Source organism: Pinus tabuliformis, chromosome 7, assembly GCF_031772625.1.
Source record: "Pinus tabuliformis cultivar Carrire ecotype Pingquan chromosome 7, CPIR1, whole genome shotgun sequence".
Classification (NCBI taxonomy): domain Eukaryota; kingdom Viridiplantae; phylum Streptophyta; class Pinopsida; order Pinales; family Pinaceae; genus Pinus; species Pinus tabuliformis.
In genome coordinates, this window is record NC_142293.1 from 910,010,811 (window position 1) to 910,027,026 (window position 16,216).

A 16,216-nucleotide genomic window follows, 5' to 3' on the forward strand; every position below is an offset into this window, starting at 1 on the left:
AGATGTTCAGCTGTTCACACCATGAACATTTAGCGTTGGAAAATTAAAATAACAAACTTAATCATTTCTTTATAATACACATCTTAGTTCTTTGACTGAGGCATTCTGTCATTTACATAAAAGGTAAAGTAAATATGATGAGTCCTTCCAAAGAATAATGTCATTTAAAGTTTAGCGTCTTGTATTTAACTTCATGTTCTTACAATTGCAATGGAACTTCTCTAACTCGATTACGGTTTCCAATCTCTGAACAGTGAAAATCTTGAACAGACAATAGGCTATACATTAGGTTGTTCTGAGAAATTTTTGCATAAAATTTTCACAAGAAACTTGTTCCAACCCTTGTCTGCCCTCTAGGATCTCACTCTAAATCTTATATTGGGCAGATGAAACACATGCCTCGTTAGGAATCCGCCCATGCCGTTTTTAAAGGTATATTTATTTCTGTCCGTTTCAAACTGTCCAAACTGTAAAAGGAAATGAAGGAAATCTTTGGGCGTCTGCGGAACTCATCTGAAAATATTATGATTATTTTCCCCTGTAATCTCTTTATTTAACTCTGCCGACCTCTGCAATACTATGCATCTTCATATTAGATTGTCTGAGCGATTCTATGTTGCTAGACTATTGCGTTCCAATCGACTTTTATGACGCAGTCAGCATTCGATAGGAATTCATTGCCGACCTCCACATTACATTTATCGGCATGTGACGCAGTTTTGAGTGTTTATAAATTCCACCATCTTCACCCCAGCATTCATCCAACTCGACTAGTGTTGCCGTGCTGCAAACTCATAGGAGATATTGTCCATTTAAATTACAGATTCCATTGCGAATCGCTGAGCCAGAACTGAGCATTTGAGAGAGTCGAAGATCGAAAGAATGGAAGCTAAGCGTGGCAGTTTTAGTGTTGGGCAAGTCCAATTGAGGAACTTCTGCCCGGCAGACTTGGAAGACTTTTACGAATGGGCTAGTGACGAAGAAGTGGCCAAGTTTATGACATGGGAAGCTTTTAAATCCAAGGAGAATCTCAGGGAGTTTCTGCTGAAGGTGGTGATTCCTCACCCATGGTTTAAGGCTATATGTTTCAGAGGGAAGCCTATTGGTCACGTCATGCTCAAGCAAGGAACCGGTATTCACAACTGCCGAGCCGAGATGGGGTACGCCATCGCTAGAAGATACTGGGGGATGGGCTTCACCACCGAAGCGGTGACAACAGCACTTAAAATGGGATTCAAAGAATTGCAGGGAGTGAAGAGAATTGAAGCTCTTGTGCTCCCTGAAAACGTGGCGTCGGCCAGAGTTCTGGAGAAGGCCGGATTTGTTAAGGAAACTTTCCTGCGTAACTACGTCCACCTGAAAGGAGCCGTTAGACACTGTCTACTATTTAGCTATGTTGTTTAGACATCAGTAACAATATCAATGTGACTTCCATTCCCTAAGTCCATCAAGCATATTTCGGAATGTGTAGCATACATTATGCTACACTTTGTAGTTCCTACCATGTATATTAGAATTATTTTTCCCGCTCTCCAATTTGAGTCTTTTGGAGTCTCCATAAACTTGGAAATCAAACTAAATCCTTGCATAATATCCGGTCTTGTAGCTGTGAAACACGTGAGGTTTCCAATCAATATTTTGATTAGAGTTGGATTGAAATTTGATCCTTCATCATCCTTAACTTTATACATGGTGTAGGGGTAGGTTTACAATTTTCCATCCTCAATGTTTTCAACAAATATTTAGCATATCTATTTTGAGAAATAAAAATTCCCTTCTCGAATTTCTCAACTTCTATGCCAAGAAAATATTTCATAAGACCAAGATCTGTGATTTCAATTTTTTCTTCATGGTTGCTTTAAATTAATCTAACTCGAGATCACCGGTATAAATCATGTCATCCACATACAAATAAACAATAAAAATCTATCCATGCTCATTACATACAAGCAAACAATCAAAATATGTCCATGCTCATTTACCTTTCTGTACAAGGTAGTCTTAATGTTTCCTCTAAAAAATCCATTCTTGATCATGTAATTATCAATTATGCTATACGAATCCCTTGGTGCTTACTTAGCTTACTTATAAATTCTACTATCCCCCATATGCTTTCCATCTGTCCCATCACGTAAATGATCTAAAATATGATCGTACCTTTGTTAACTATTGTGTCGTATGGCAACACCACGTCCTCCGAGAATTGTTTCATTTCTATTGGAATAGGTGGGTAGAGGCTCAACACCTTGGAGAGATAGGCATGTGCATAATGTATTTGTTTCAACTCCTGTTTACTGAAATTGTTGGATCCTTACTTTCTTCCTTCTAAAATTCTATAAATCTCCTCCACGATTTGATATTTGATGTGGGGATGTTGAAGGAGAAGCCAAACAAACCATGAGAGTGCTACAGGCATTGTGTCATGGCCAATAAAACTAAGATTTAAATAAACATCTTGCAATGAAATTTCAAAATACAAGAACCCATAATCGTCTCGAGATCTCATGAACACAAATAGTAAGTCCTCAGGCACCTTATGAATAGTTCTGGAGGTGCTGCTAAATTGTTTCTTGCACGAGGAAATGATGTCCATAACAAACTCGTCAATGATCTTTAAGGCATATTTAAGTTTGACATCGATGCCTACCCCTAATCGTCTCATGAATCTCTATGCAAACTTGGGCATCATGAATCTAAGCGTAGCTACCTCCCCCGCAACCTCTATTTCCTTGGTAAAGGGAACATCCAGAAGGCTTGGACTCAAGCAGTAGGGCTCCATGCCAAATGCCCTGTTATAGATATTATCAAAAGTAAACACATGAATATGTCTTGAAGATTAATTATTATGTAGCTGGGACAGGTTTCGACCAATATCAGAATCAATTTCCCATGGATAGACTCTTGTGAGTATACCAAGTCAGCACCCTGATATAGTTATCCTACGATACATGTCGTTGATTTTGGAGCTTTAATTCCAACACTGAGTGTTAGGCCCCTATACTACTAGTGTAACCCCTTATTGTTATTAGTACAAACCCCTTATTATATTGTTGTACCCATGTAGTCCCCATATTGTTATTATTGTGCCACATAGAAGCCCACTATTGTTATTATTGTGCCCTTACATTATTATTTTTATGTCAGCTCTGATTATATTATGACCCCTTAGGCTCCTATATATAGAAAGGAGGCCTTGTCATTTGTATAATCCAGGAATTGTTCATTTGTGTAATGTAAAGGAGGTTGCCCCCTCGAAGTAGGTTCATAATGCTCCTCTCTTTGATATATAGAGTCATGATATCCTACTTTAGTTTTGGGATCACTCAATTTATCTTCTTGGGCTTCATCATTAACCAGTGAGATGTGACATTTCTGAACATCATTTAGAACTAAAATTCCTCTTCATTGCATTCCCCAGGATCTTGACCTTCACTATATGATTCCAGCTGTGACAGGTTTTCTAGAGACAAAGCCTTTAGTAGGAGTTTGAATTGGTGAGCACCATTCAAATTGTCTGCATCAAATTGAAGTTTATTTTTTAATTTTGGAGCCACAATCCATTGGTTCACTTTCATAAGCTTCATTCTCATAAATCTGTTGGTTTTCATCTTCCTCCTTTTGAGGACCATTGAACTCATCAAGTCCAAAACACACTTTGCTCTTGTTTGAAAAATAAGACTTGATTTCATGAGCTTCATCCTTCACAGCCTCTCGAGCTTCCTCATTGTAGTTCTTAGGAGATACACTTTCTTGAGCATTCTGAGTTTCACTCTTGGAAAGCTATTCAATTTGCTCTTCGCTTTCAACTACAGAGACCTGATACCCTTTAGTGGTTTTTGAATCATTCAATTCATCCTCTAAACCTTCATCACTAACAAGTGATATGGGATTTTCTTGAAGATACTCTTTACTGCATTTTTCATCGGCTTGATCTTCACAAAATCATACATACCTTGATGAGGGAACACATTGTTATAGTCTACAAAATCGATTGAAATGTTTCTTCTGTTTCAAGAATAGAATCAATTATACCTCAACAAGGGAACATATCATTATTATCTAGAAGCCTGGCTCGTTTAATTTGTTTTAGAATTATTACAACAGATCATTAGTGGCTGGGTTGTGTTTCATGGAGTAAAAAAACTTATAAATGTGGAGAAAACACATCATTACTATAAATACAAAGGAAACCCATTTTTTTTCCTGAAGAATAATACATGAACAAGGGAACAAATCAGTACTGTCTTAAGAATTGATTTTATTTTGAACAGTCTCCTCAGCCGTGACTGCTTTTTCAAGAACAAATTCATCCATAACTGAACAAGGAACACATCATTACTATCGGTAAGGTTGAGCTTGTTTAATGGAGTACTGAAATCATTATAGCAAAGGGAACACATCATTAATATTAATACTAGGGGAACTAGAATAGAGTCAAGGCATTCCTAAACTAGCGAACACATAATACTGCCTTCAAAACTGTTTGAAGAATTAACAATCTCCTGAGCCGTGTCTGGTTCTGTTTCTTTATAATTACATGAACAACTAAATTTCTGCTTTGAAGTATCGCTCTCTATTTGTGTGTAGACACGAATCCAATCAACCTTGTAATGAGATGACTCACCTGCATGCTGGGAACCACTAGGCATTGGCTCATACATACTACAGACACTGTCCACTTTGGAACCATACAATTCATCAAGGCCATAAAACTGTTTGTCATTGTCTAGACTCTGAATAATGAAATTTGTCTTCATGAACTTCATCCTCAATAGCTTAGTTATGAGGTTGCATACCAACATCTCAAACTCGAATATTCTCATAAGCTTCTTGAGGTTCATCGTATGATGAATGAATCAGTTGATGATCTCCAAATTTCAAAGAAGTTGCATTATACAACATGGGAAAACCATCATTTTGGCTACTGTTATAATTCTTATGTGATTTTCGTTCTTCATCATCGTGAGTTTCACTTTTGTAAACTTGTTCAATTTGCTCTTCTTTTTCAACTACATGATCTTGATATCTTTCAATTGCATCTGAATTCTTAAACCCATACTCGTGAGTTTCATTATTAACAAGTGAGATGGGATTTTCCTGAATAGAAGTAGCTGAAATGTACTGTATGGTGCATTATTCACCATCTCGAACTTCATTGGATGATGCCTATAACTGACGAATTTTACAAAGCCCTAAATTCTATTGCCAATAATTTTTTTCATAAACTATTTTATAAAATCCCTTAATGATTTTTTATATATAAAGCCGATCTATTTATAGAATATCTTTATATATAAAAAAGGCAAAAACCTTTATAAACTTGAAATTTTCAATATATCAAAAATTGACTTTAAAAACCTCCGAATACCTTTTATGTTAAAATCCTTCAATCTTTATGGCAAAACTTTCATATTTTATAAACATTTATCACGGGGAATAACCCATAAACTTTTAATAAATCAGTCCTTCAAAAAACCCTAACACTTTAATATGGGTAAAAAGAATCCACCGAACTTTTTAAAAAGCCATCCCATAACAGATTTTTATGAGTCAGTTGTCACCACGTGACAGTTTAAACAAATTTTCTTGACTTGGTTGGTTGAGACCTGCGTACGAATTCTCTATATGGCCACGATAACCTGTGTATGCGGTAAGTTTTTCATCTTTAACGTGGTTCTATGCTAAGCACAATAGCATTATAACACTCTGAATACCACTGTAAGGAGTGTTATAGGTCAAACAAGAGGAGTGTTATATGAAAAATTATTTCTCTCTTCTATTTCACTATTGTTGATTTGTTTTTTGGGCTCTTTGTAACCGCTTTGATATCAATTTGTTGTAAAGGCAGAGGAATTCACTTTAATTTGTTGGAAAGGTAGAGGACTCAAAACAAAAATTCACACACAAAATATATGAGGTGCTGCCTTTTTATTGGTCATACAAAACATGATTCTTACTGTGAACCCAGTGAAGTGAAGGGTATTTAAACCTTTCTAAGTAGTGATTTGCCTAAAATATCTTGACATGCACACACACTTAACTCAGTTAACTCATGCTCTAAATATGGATTGCAGTTAACTCTTTATCTATCACTCAGCTTGACTCACCACTCAACACTCGACATTCATTTAACTGACTCATTAATTTTAGTCAACTCCTAATTACCATTTCTAACATATTATTGTGTTAATGATTAAGAATATGCCCAATATTTTATAGTATGTGAATCCCTAAAAATATGCCCAACATTGCCATAAAAATATATATAATTTTGGTCGAAGACCTACTCTGCCTCTCTATAAAACATAATATCCCACTCTAATTAGGATGGGCTGAAAGATGTAGGATAAATTTCAAAAATTCATGTGCTCCCGATTACAAATTTAAAATGGATGATGCAGGGATGATATGGGCACCTACGATATGAAATGGGATGCAGGATGTTTGGCAATTGCAAATGGACACGACGCTACAGGAGGCTGAACACCGCAACAACAGGGATAGCCAGTTCCAGAGATGGGAGGTGGAGAAATATGAAACGTTGATAAACAGGTACGATATATTATGGTATTCGAACATACAACCTCTGCATTGATATGTAGGGTGAATGGGCGCTATCAGGGCGCTTTAAATGGCCGATGGAAATTCCGTTATTTGTTGTCATTTTTAAAACAATCATTTCTTATTCAAAAATACATTTTATTTGCTGTCAATTAAAGTGTATATTATTATTTTATATTTATTAGGCCGATAGGCCTTCCTTTGAATGAGTTTAGTCATCTACCTATTGATTCTCTGATTGACATCTGGCGTCCCACTGGCATCTGGTTTAATTGACATCTGGCATATGTTCTCGGACTATTCCTAGCTCACCAAAACTGCTTTCCGATTTCTGCCTCTCCCGCTTTCCGCTTTCTGCTCTTCCACGACTTCCTGCAATAATGTTTTCGGGCTCTTCCACAACCTGCTGCAATAATGTTTCTGGTTTCTGCTGTGCACGACCTGCCTTGCTGCCTAACGATGAATTTAGCTCTCGGTTATTCAGTGGTCATCCTGCTATATCCTGCCATACTTGACCTTTTAAAAACCCATCCCAACACCTGTTGTCTCCTCAAATCTGTTCTTTATATTCATCTGCTTAGCTGCTTCTTCTAAGTGAATCAAATTTATTTATGAGTGTTGTGAAGAAGAGAAGATGGTTAAGGAAGTAGGTCAGTCTAATGTTCAAGGATGGGCTGCTAGAGACGAGTCAGGAATTCTCTCACCCTTCAATTTCACTCGCAGGTTTCTCCTCTCTTTACTCTCATAACTGCTTTTATTGATACCCATTTGCAGAAAACTTACATTTAAATTGTTTGCTTCTATTGATACCCATTTGCAAAAAACTTACATTTAAATTGCCTTGAAACAGAAACTGGGCCGCATGATGTTACTTTCAAGATCGTATACTGCGAAATCTGTCACACTGATCTACATCAAATTGGTAATGAATGGAAAGCTTCCCAATACGCAATGGTTCCTGGGTAATGTCTTCATGATCTTCAACACTGCTTCACATCAAATAGCAAGACAGAAAGAGTATATGCCTAGAAGTTCATGCTCAATTTTAATTTACTCGCAATTCTATTTTTGTAGCCATGAAATAGTAGGTATAGTAGTTGAAGTTGGTTCAGAAGTGAAGAATTTTTCTGCTAGAGATCGTGTGGGCGTGGACTGTATGGTTGGAAGTTGCCATCATTGCGATTCTTGTAGAAAAGGCCAAGAACAATATTGTGAGAAGGTCATTTGGACGTATGGTAGCACCGATGTTGATGGTTCTGTCACTTTTGGAGGTTACTCATACTTGGTGGTTTGTAACCAGAGGTAATTAATCATTATCCCAACTCATGCAACCATTTTTGTTTTAGGGCACATGGGCTAAACTCGCCATAAAAGGCTTCCTTTTCTGTCCATATAATCCTGTTCATGTTTGGAATGGGATCAACGAGTTTCTAGAATCTCTCAATTGACTCAAAACCTCAGAAAATTTAACTGCGCCAAGTTCCGGCAGGCCTTGCCGAGATGGGTGGTTTGTCTCTTTTATATAAAACCGGAGACAAATGGCATTAATATTTTTTCTCTATATTGGTTAAATAGGGTTTTAATAATTTGGGTGGTTTGTGGTTTGTAAGTAGCTTTGTGGTGAAGGTACTAGAGAATCTTCCCTTGGATGCCGCTGCACCATTGCTATGTGTGGGAATAACGGTGTACAGCCCCATGAAATATTTCCAGATGACGGAGCCTGGGCATGGTGGGGCTTGGCAGTTTGGGACACATGGCTGTCAAATTTGAAAAAGCTTTTGGGTTGCAAGTGACGATGATAAGTACATCGCCTAGCAAGGAAAAGGAAGTGAGAGAAATTTTAGGAGTAGATCACTTTGTCATCAGCAAAGATGAGAAATAGATGCAGGCTGCAGTCAAGTCCGTAGAATATATTATTGACACAGTCTCTGCTAATCATGCTGTGAAGCCCCTCCTTAATTTGCTAAAGGTGAATGGTAAGTTGGTCATAGATGGTTTGCGAGAAAAGCCTGTGCAATTTGGTGCTCTGACTGTTGTTATGGGTAAGTCCTCCGTGCCCTTTTGTCTTGTAGATAAAAGATATGAACAAAATTGTATTTCAATCAAACTGAGAGTGTCAAAGGCATCCACAGCTAAGACAGATATGCTATCTCTAAATTTTGGATTTCTCTACTGTTTTCTTGAACAAGAATTTGGGTGTTAATCACATGGAAGTTGGGATTTAATTTTAATTTTGGTGTGTGCAGCCCGTCGATTTGTTGGGGGGAGTTTGATTGGAGGGGTGAAGGAAACTCAGGAAATGTGTTATAGTTGGTGAGAAGCTTTTAGCTCTCATAAAAGAGTAGGTTTATGGCCGAATGAGGATGTGAGAAACTAGGAACTGTAACTCGTAGAATGTAATAGATGCCCGAGAGCTTGAACAATTTGGTTAATAAAGTTTGCATAATTATGTTATAGTTTAATTTTGTGTAATTAATTTTTTTATGAGAATGAGAGCCTAGAAGAAGACATAGCTGACGAGCTCAGTACTGGATTGGGCTCTCAACTGCCTGGCAATTTCCACAAGTCTCTTGCAAAGGAGAGGACTAAGGTTTCTGGTGCCAAAGCCAAAGATGGAACGAGGACAATTGAGTCTACTGCTATAAGGTTTCTGGTGCCAAAGCTAAAGATGGAATGAGGACAATTGAGTCTACTGCTATTTCAGGTAAGAAGATTCCAAGGATCCATGAATGCTCAATCTGTAAAAGGGGTTTTGCTTCAGGTCAGGCTTTGGGTGGTCAAAGGAGATGCCATTGGGGTAGTGGAGCTTCAGATACTATAATTACTAGTTGTGGCAACAAGGAGACCCCTAAGCTGCAACAGCTGCCTGCAAGAGTGAAACTATTGGACCTAAGCATGCCTGCCCCTTTTGATGAATGATGGTGATGCTGGAGGGCTAAATACTCTAGATGGTAATGCAGTGGATTGTCATGGAACTTCCCATGCCCAAACCCACAACCCTCCTTCCTTGCTGTCTTCGTTGATGAGCAACCACCCAAGACAAGGACTGTTATTGTACAATAGTGATGTTGATTTAAGTAAAGATGATGAAGCAGATAGTAAGGTAGAAAGGATATTAGATTTGGTAAAGGGAGCCATTCAAAATTCCCAGTGAGGGCACAATCATGGTTGCAATTCTAAGGCACACAATTCATTATCTGTGATTGACTCATTTGTGTATACCTACACATTGAAATTTCTTTTTGTATAAGACCAATAATTTCTTTTTATATAAGAGCAATAATTGGTAAGTATAAGTATTACAACAATGATATCATGAAACTTTGAAAATATTTAACAAATAGGTTTATAACCTTCGGATTCAAATGAGTGACTGCACTGTGAAAGATAACTAACACCAACTCAACTATCTCTTTGGTTTGTACCAAACATTGTGAACATGATTTCACCAATTCCCAACATCAATGAGAAAATTCCGTTGTTAATTTGTAGTTATTTTACATTTATGGATTAGTTAATTTAGTAGTTATTTTATGTTTTTAGATGAGTTAATTTTGTTAAATTTATTATATATTTTAACAATTAAATGTATGAAGATGTAGTTTTAATTATATATATATATATATATATATATATATAGAAAGGAAGATGTAATTTTTTTAAATGAAGGTGCAAGGGAAATTAGGGCAATAGCATAGTCCTCTTGTTCCCCACATTTGCTTGGAATAGGAGTTGTTGTTATGAAAGCTAGAAGATGCTGGACTGCTAGGTGAAAAAGGACCTCCTGCAATAACGTTTCTTTCAATTCTATTGTTTAATTTATTTTGTAATAGATATTTCTTTACTCATGTTGTTCTTATTTGGTTAATGATCATGTAAAAATAAAAAGAAAGATATTCACCTCCTGCAATAACGTTTTTTTCAATTCTATTGTTGAATTTATTTTGTAATAGATATTTCTTTACTCATGTTGTTCTTATTTGGTTAATGATCATGTAAAAATAAAAAGAAAGATATTCCTTTCGTCACTAATTTTGAATTGCTTGTTTGCTGGTTGAAGAGTGAACACGAAAATATTTTTTTCCATAAGAAATATCTTTATATTTCATATGAGGAATATAAATGTTTCGGTCCTTGAGGGATTGCTCATACATTAAGGCTAGAAGCCATTACAAGAAATACTCATTATGAACTCAATACATCACATGCAGGGATTGAACCTATTTGGGGGCTATAACAAGTTAACAACATTTATGCCAACCACCTGAGCTAAATCTGGTTGATGTGTGTGTGTAAAAGTTACCAGATTTTAGATTTAAATTTGGATATGGATCCACGGGTGTTTTAAACATTAATAATTTGTTTTTACATAACATTAAGTCATTTTATGAACCATGTCACTCTTAACATGTTACTTTTAAGATTACTTACTAACTTGTTATCAACATTTATGCCAACCACCTGAGCTAAATCCGGTTGATGTGTGTATAAGTTAACAGATTTCAGATTTAAATTTGGATATGGATCCACCAGTATTTTAAACATTAATAATTTGTTTTTACATTACATTAAGTCATTTTATGAACCAAGTCACTCTTAACATGTTACTTTTAAGATCACTTACTAAAACCATTATAATATATTTGATGAATGTTTATTATATAACTCTAGTATCATGCAAGCTACTGTTACTGATGTCTAAAAAACATAGCTAAAGAGTAGACAGTGTCTAACAGCTCCTTTCAGGTGGACGTAGTTACGAAGGAAAGTTTCCTTAACAAATCCGGCCTTCTCCATAACTCGCGCCGAGGCCACGTTTTCAGGGAGCACAAGAGCTTCAATTCTCTTCACTCCCTGCAATTCTTTGAATCCCATTTTAAGTGTCGTTGTCACCGCTTCGGTGGTGAAGCCCATCCCCCAGTATCTTCTAGCGATGGCATACCCCATCTCAGCTCGGCAGTTGTGAATATCGGTTCCTTGTTTGAGCATGACGTGACCAATAGGCTTCCCTCTGAAACATATAGCCTTGAATCATGGATGAGGAATCAACACCTTCAGCAGAAACTCGTTTCTCGGATTTAAAAGCTTCCGATGTCATGAACTTGATCACTTCTTCGTCACAAGCCCATTCGTACAGGTCTTCCAAGTCGGTCGGGCAAAAGTTCCTCAATTCGATTTGCCCAACAGTAAAACTGCCACGCTTAGCTTCCATTCTTTCGATCTTCGACTCTGTTGGGGATTTTTAATGGGAAAATCCCAAAAACACATAAAAACTAAAACTCCACACACAGAGACAGTGCTCTGTTTCTTTCACTCCAGGATCTTTTGTGCACAGGGAAGCTTAAATTTTTTTTACTGAGGAACAGAGTATTTCACCATCATAAAAACATTTCCATTCATTAAAATATATGCCTGATACATATTCATCCTCTTTGCTGAGAGGGATTCACCACAAAAAAAAATACATTCAACAAAAACATTTACTCTGTTTTCACTTGAGAATTCACTGAGCTGGGTTTACTGCTGTAAATCCCCTTTTACATTCACTGCTGTGAAAGACACTTTACTGCTGTAATAAAAATTTACATATACATACAAATGCGCTCCACTATTTTCTTCATGCACTGTTGTGCAAAACCACACATGGTTTTTCGCTACTCCTCAGTTTTACGATGGCCAACACCTCTATTACAACCCACGAGCATATTTCTTTTGGCTCGTTCGTATTTTTTTAACTCGTGTCTGTGTTCTTTTTACATGCCATTACCAAAAATGGTCAACGCATAAAAAGCATTAAACATTACATACATGGTACATATGTGCCATACAAAAATTACGTAATATGTATATGCGCCCATACCTCCGATTAAAAAAACATTAACTCTTTACCTACCCATATGACAGTTTATTAATAAAAGTTATGGTCAATGAAACTTGATTTTACTCCACGCTATGAAATTAATGTTGACCGTATGCAGGTTTGGAGCAATCAACGGACAAAAACGCTGGAGACAATCGAACGGTGGAGGAGAATATCGGGAGATCATTTTCTGCAGAGCTTTATGTCCTGAGAATGTCAGACATGGTGACATAAGGGGACAGCCACGCGTCAACTCCAAATTTTCTCGGGCTCAAATATACGGAAAGTCCCTTTGCCGGAAAGTGGCCCGAGAACTCTCAGGCGGGATTGGTGAACAGTTTCTGGCGGTTTTGGGTGAGAACGTCTGCGTTGAAATTAGATTTCAACAGACTCTCTCAAATGCTCAGCTGTGGCTCAGCGATTCACAATGGAATCTGTAATTTAAATGAAGAATATGAGCTATGAGTTTGCAGTAGCGCAACACTAGTCGAGTTGGATGAATGCTGAGGTGAAGATGGCGGAATTTATAAACACCCAAAACTGCGTCACATGCCGATCAATGTAACGTGGAGGTCGGCAATGAATTCCTATCGAATGCTGACTTCTAGTAGGTAGCAACTCAGAATCTCTCAGTCAGTCTAATATGAAGATGCATAGTGTTGTAGAGGTCGGCAGAGTTAAATAAAGAGATTATAGGGAAAAATAATCATAATATTTTCAGATGAGTTCCGGCGCAGAGGCCCAAAGATTTCCTTCATTTCCTTTTACAGTTTGGACAGTTTGAAACGTCATGGGCGGATTCCTAACGAGGCATGTGTTTCATCTGCCCAATATCTAGGTAACCTACAATTTCACTTTGCAGAAGATATTCGAAGGGACATAAAGGAAGGTATCCAAGAAAAGATTTAGAATGAGAAGTTTTAGTTGTGTTTTGGGAGGGTTGTGGATTTATGTTGAAATCCCTAGAGGGCCGACTAAGCTTCAATATCGATATTTGGTTGGTGTTCAAATTTGACGACAGCTGACCATGTAAATTAAAACATACATATATCCAAACATACGATAAGAACACTTCCAACACATTCTTACAAAAAGATTTTTTAAAAGGTAATTTAAAACTAAATTGAGAAATTGGTACTCTAAAATATTGTAAATGTGCAATGTTCGCAGAAGTTTTTTGAAGAAATATTTCCAACGCTTCCGAATTTGCCTAGCAGCAGCTATTTAGTCTTTTCCTTATTCCACTGTCACCCAGAATATGTTTTAAAGTTCAGATTAATGAATGCGATGTATTTTGTGAAGTGGAGAAAAGAGGAAAAAACTTTAGTATCACTCAAGACAAAATGCCGAGACCTTTTGATTTTGGAACATGAAGGTTTTTAAACCTTTGATTACATGTAACCTTTGAAATTTGTAAACGGTTCTATTAGCACTCTATAAATTTCACTAGGTTGAGGTGAGAAATTCTAGAGGTAATCACAAACCACTTTTAGGCTAGGATCCAACCCTACTAGCCTTGGAGAGGGCTCTCTCACTAGGTTTCACTCAATCAATCAAGTGACTGAAATAATTCTTGATCTTAGATTGGCTACGAGGATACAAAAAGGTAATTTCAATTTGTTGTTTGAAGGTAGGTTAAAGAAGGAAGATCCACTTCAAATAGGCTCAATATAGTTAATGATTCAAGTGAATAAGGGATAACAATGATATTTTGAGCAAGGGTAGGATAGGAAGCTATGTTGATAAGTAACCAAGATTCATTGTAGTGTGTCGATGAGTTCAACATCAAAAGGTGACAATAAGAGGATCAAACTATATATCAATTCAAATTTCCATTAGAATAAAAGGAAACACATGAATGTTTAGTTAATATAAAACATAGCACAAAGTTAATTCTGCAAAACTCCTTTAAGATGAGAATGAAGAATTCTTTTCACACCATGGAAACATAAGAACCACTAATAACAAAGACAATACACATACCAATAGACATCTGACACAAGAATCCATGTCAAAACACCTTCTCCCTTCTTTTATTCAATTGAGAAAATGACAAAAAAATGCAAAATTTGTAAACTAGCTTCTTCACACTGACCAACTCATTTTCTGTTATATGTACATAATAATATTGAGTCAAAAAAGTCATTTCCCACCTTCATGGGTTGAATTCCTCATTAGGAATTTTGTTCCTAACTTCTGCAAGGAACATAGAACTAATGGTTAAAAACTAGGGACTCATTTAAAAAAATTATTTTCTAAGCATTTACATTAATTCATTAGCCCCAATTCAATCTTATGAGTTTCCAAATGTTTTATCACAATTAATAACACCTAAAAAAAATTGCATCATGTTTTTACTAAGATAACTCGCTCAAAAATATGACTTTGCAGTTTCGTAGCTCATTCACAACAAGTCTACTACAAAACAGGGATTGAATTTCTAGAAAACTAGGGATAAAAAACTAGCTCATATCTCCTAAATCCTAAACTATGTTACAACAAAAAGGAGTTTTTTATATATTACTGTTTCCTTTTGAGAAACCTCTCTAAGTTTCAAAAAATTATTCTCCAGCTCCTCACAATCTGAACCTAAGCATCATAACTAAAATAGGAAATGACAAAACATGAAAACTAGGCTGCAAAGATGAATTTTAATATTCCAATGTATGAATCATATGAAGAAGCTTAAGGATTTTTGTGTTCTTTTGGTCTTTCTTAAAAAAACATTATTTTGTTTTTCCAAAATTTAGCTCCATTTGGTCGGAACCAACTTTTGAAAATGATGAAAAAAATAGTCAGGTTTTGCAGCAAATTCATAACAAGTCCAAGTAGCCCTCCATGCTTTATATGGTTTTGCACCTCCTCTGGAATAATGGATGAAATGGGTAGGATTTAAAAGTATTTTTTATGGTAGAAATATTGAATTAGTATCTCTAAAGCTTAAAGACCTCCTAGATGATTGATTTCCACTTGCGCAACAATTTCATAGCAAGTCCAACATTTCAAGCTTATGATTGCCTTTCTGTTTCAAAATGGCCGAGGAGAACTCTTACCAAATAAAAACTCCTTATAAAACCTTATAAATCTTTCAAAATTACAAATTTTCCACAGTTCACCAAAATGAGGGACTATGCAACTTGCACAACAAATGCGAATGCACATCCAAGGTTGGTGTACTTTGGGTCTTCTGCAAATTCTGAGACTAGTTGGAGGGTGTTCAAAAATATTCATGAAACATTTAAAATTGAATAGAAGAGAGAAAAATTGTTACTCAAAATCCCGAGGCCGTTTCACCACTTATGCAACAGTTGCATAGCAGTAGATCACTTGTGCAGCAAATTCACAGTGACTGCTTGAAATCGACCTACAACCTCTCCTTTGCCCTTCTCAATGATTTATTTCACCTTGAAATTACTCCAAATCTAAAACTAGACTTTGGATGAGAGAAAATGAGTGTTTTATCATACAATTTTGAATTCTTATGCCACACAAAGCCTTCTTCTTCATATGATGGTGGATATTAAATTATGTAAGTGAGATGAAATGCAAGGGTACTTTCGTAATCATAAAGTTGATATGATACTAACTGACTTTGCAACTAAATGACATGATTGAACTAACACCGACTACTAATTGATGATAATCAATTTCCCCATGACCTAACCCTTTTTGACACAAATATTTACAATGACACTTTAACTATGATACTCATGAAACCATAAGAAAAATTTTACAGAACACCACGAAATGAATAACAATATAGAAACACTATGATCCCTATATTATAAGACAACC

The 16,216-nt window shown here is 36.3% G+C and overlaps 1 pseudogene; it reads left to right on the forward strand.

The window, feature by feature from the left end:
- The first annotated feature begins 7,195 nt into the window (after nucleotides 1–7,195).
- LOC149250591 (putative mannitol dehydrogenase) lies at nucleotides 7,196–9,238 on the forward strand (annotated as a pseudogene).
- Nucleotides 9,239–16,216: the final 6,978 nt, after the last annotated feature.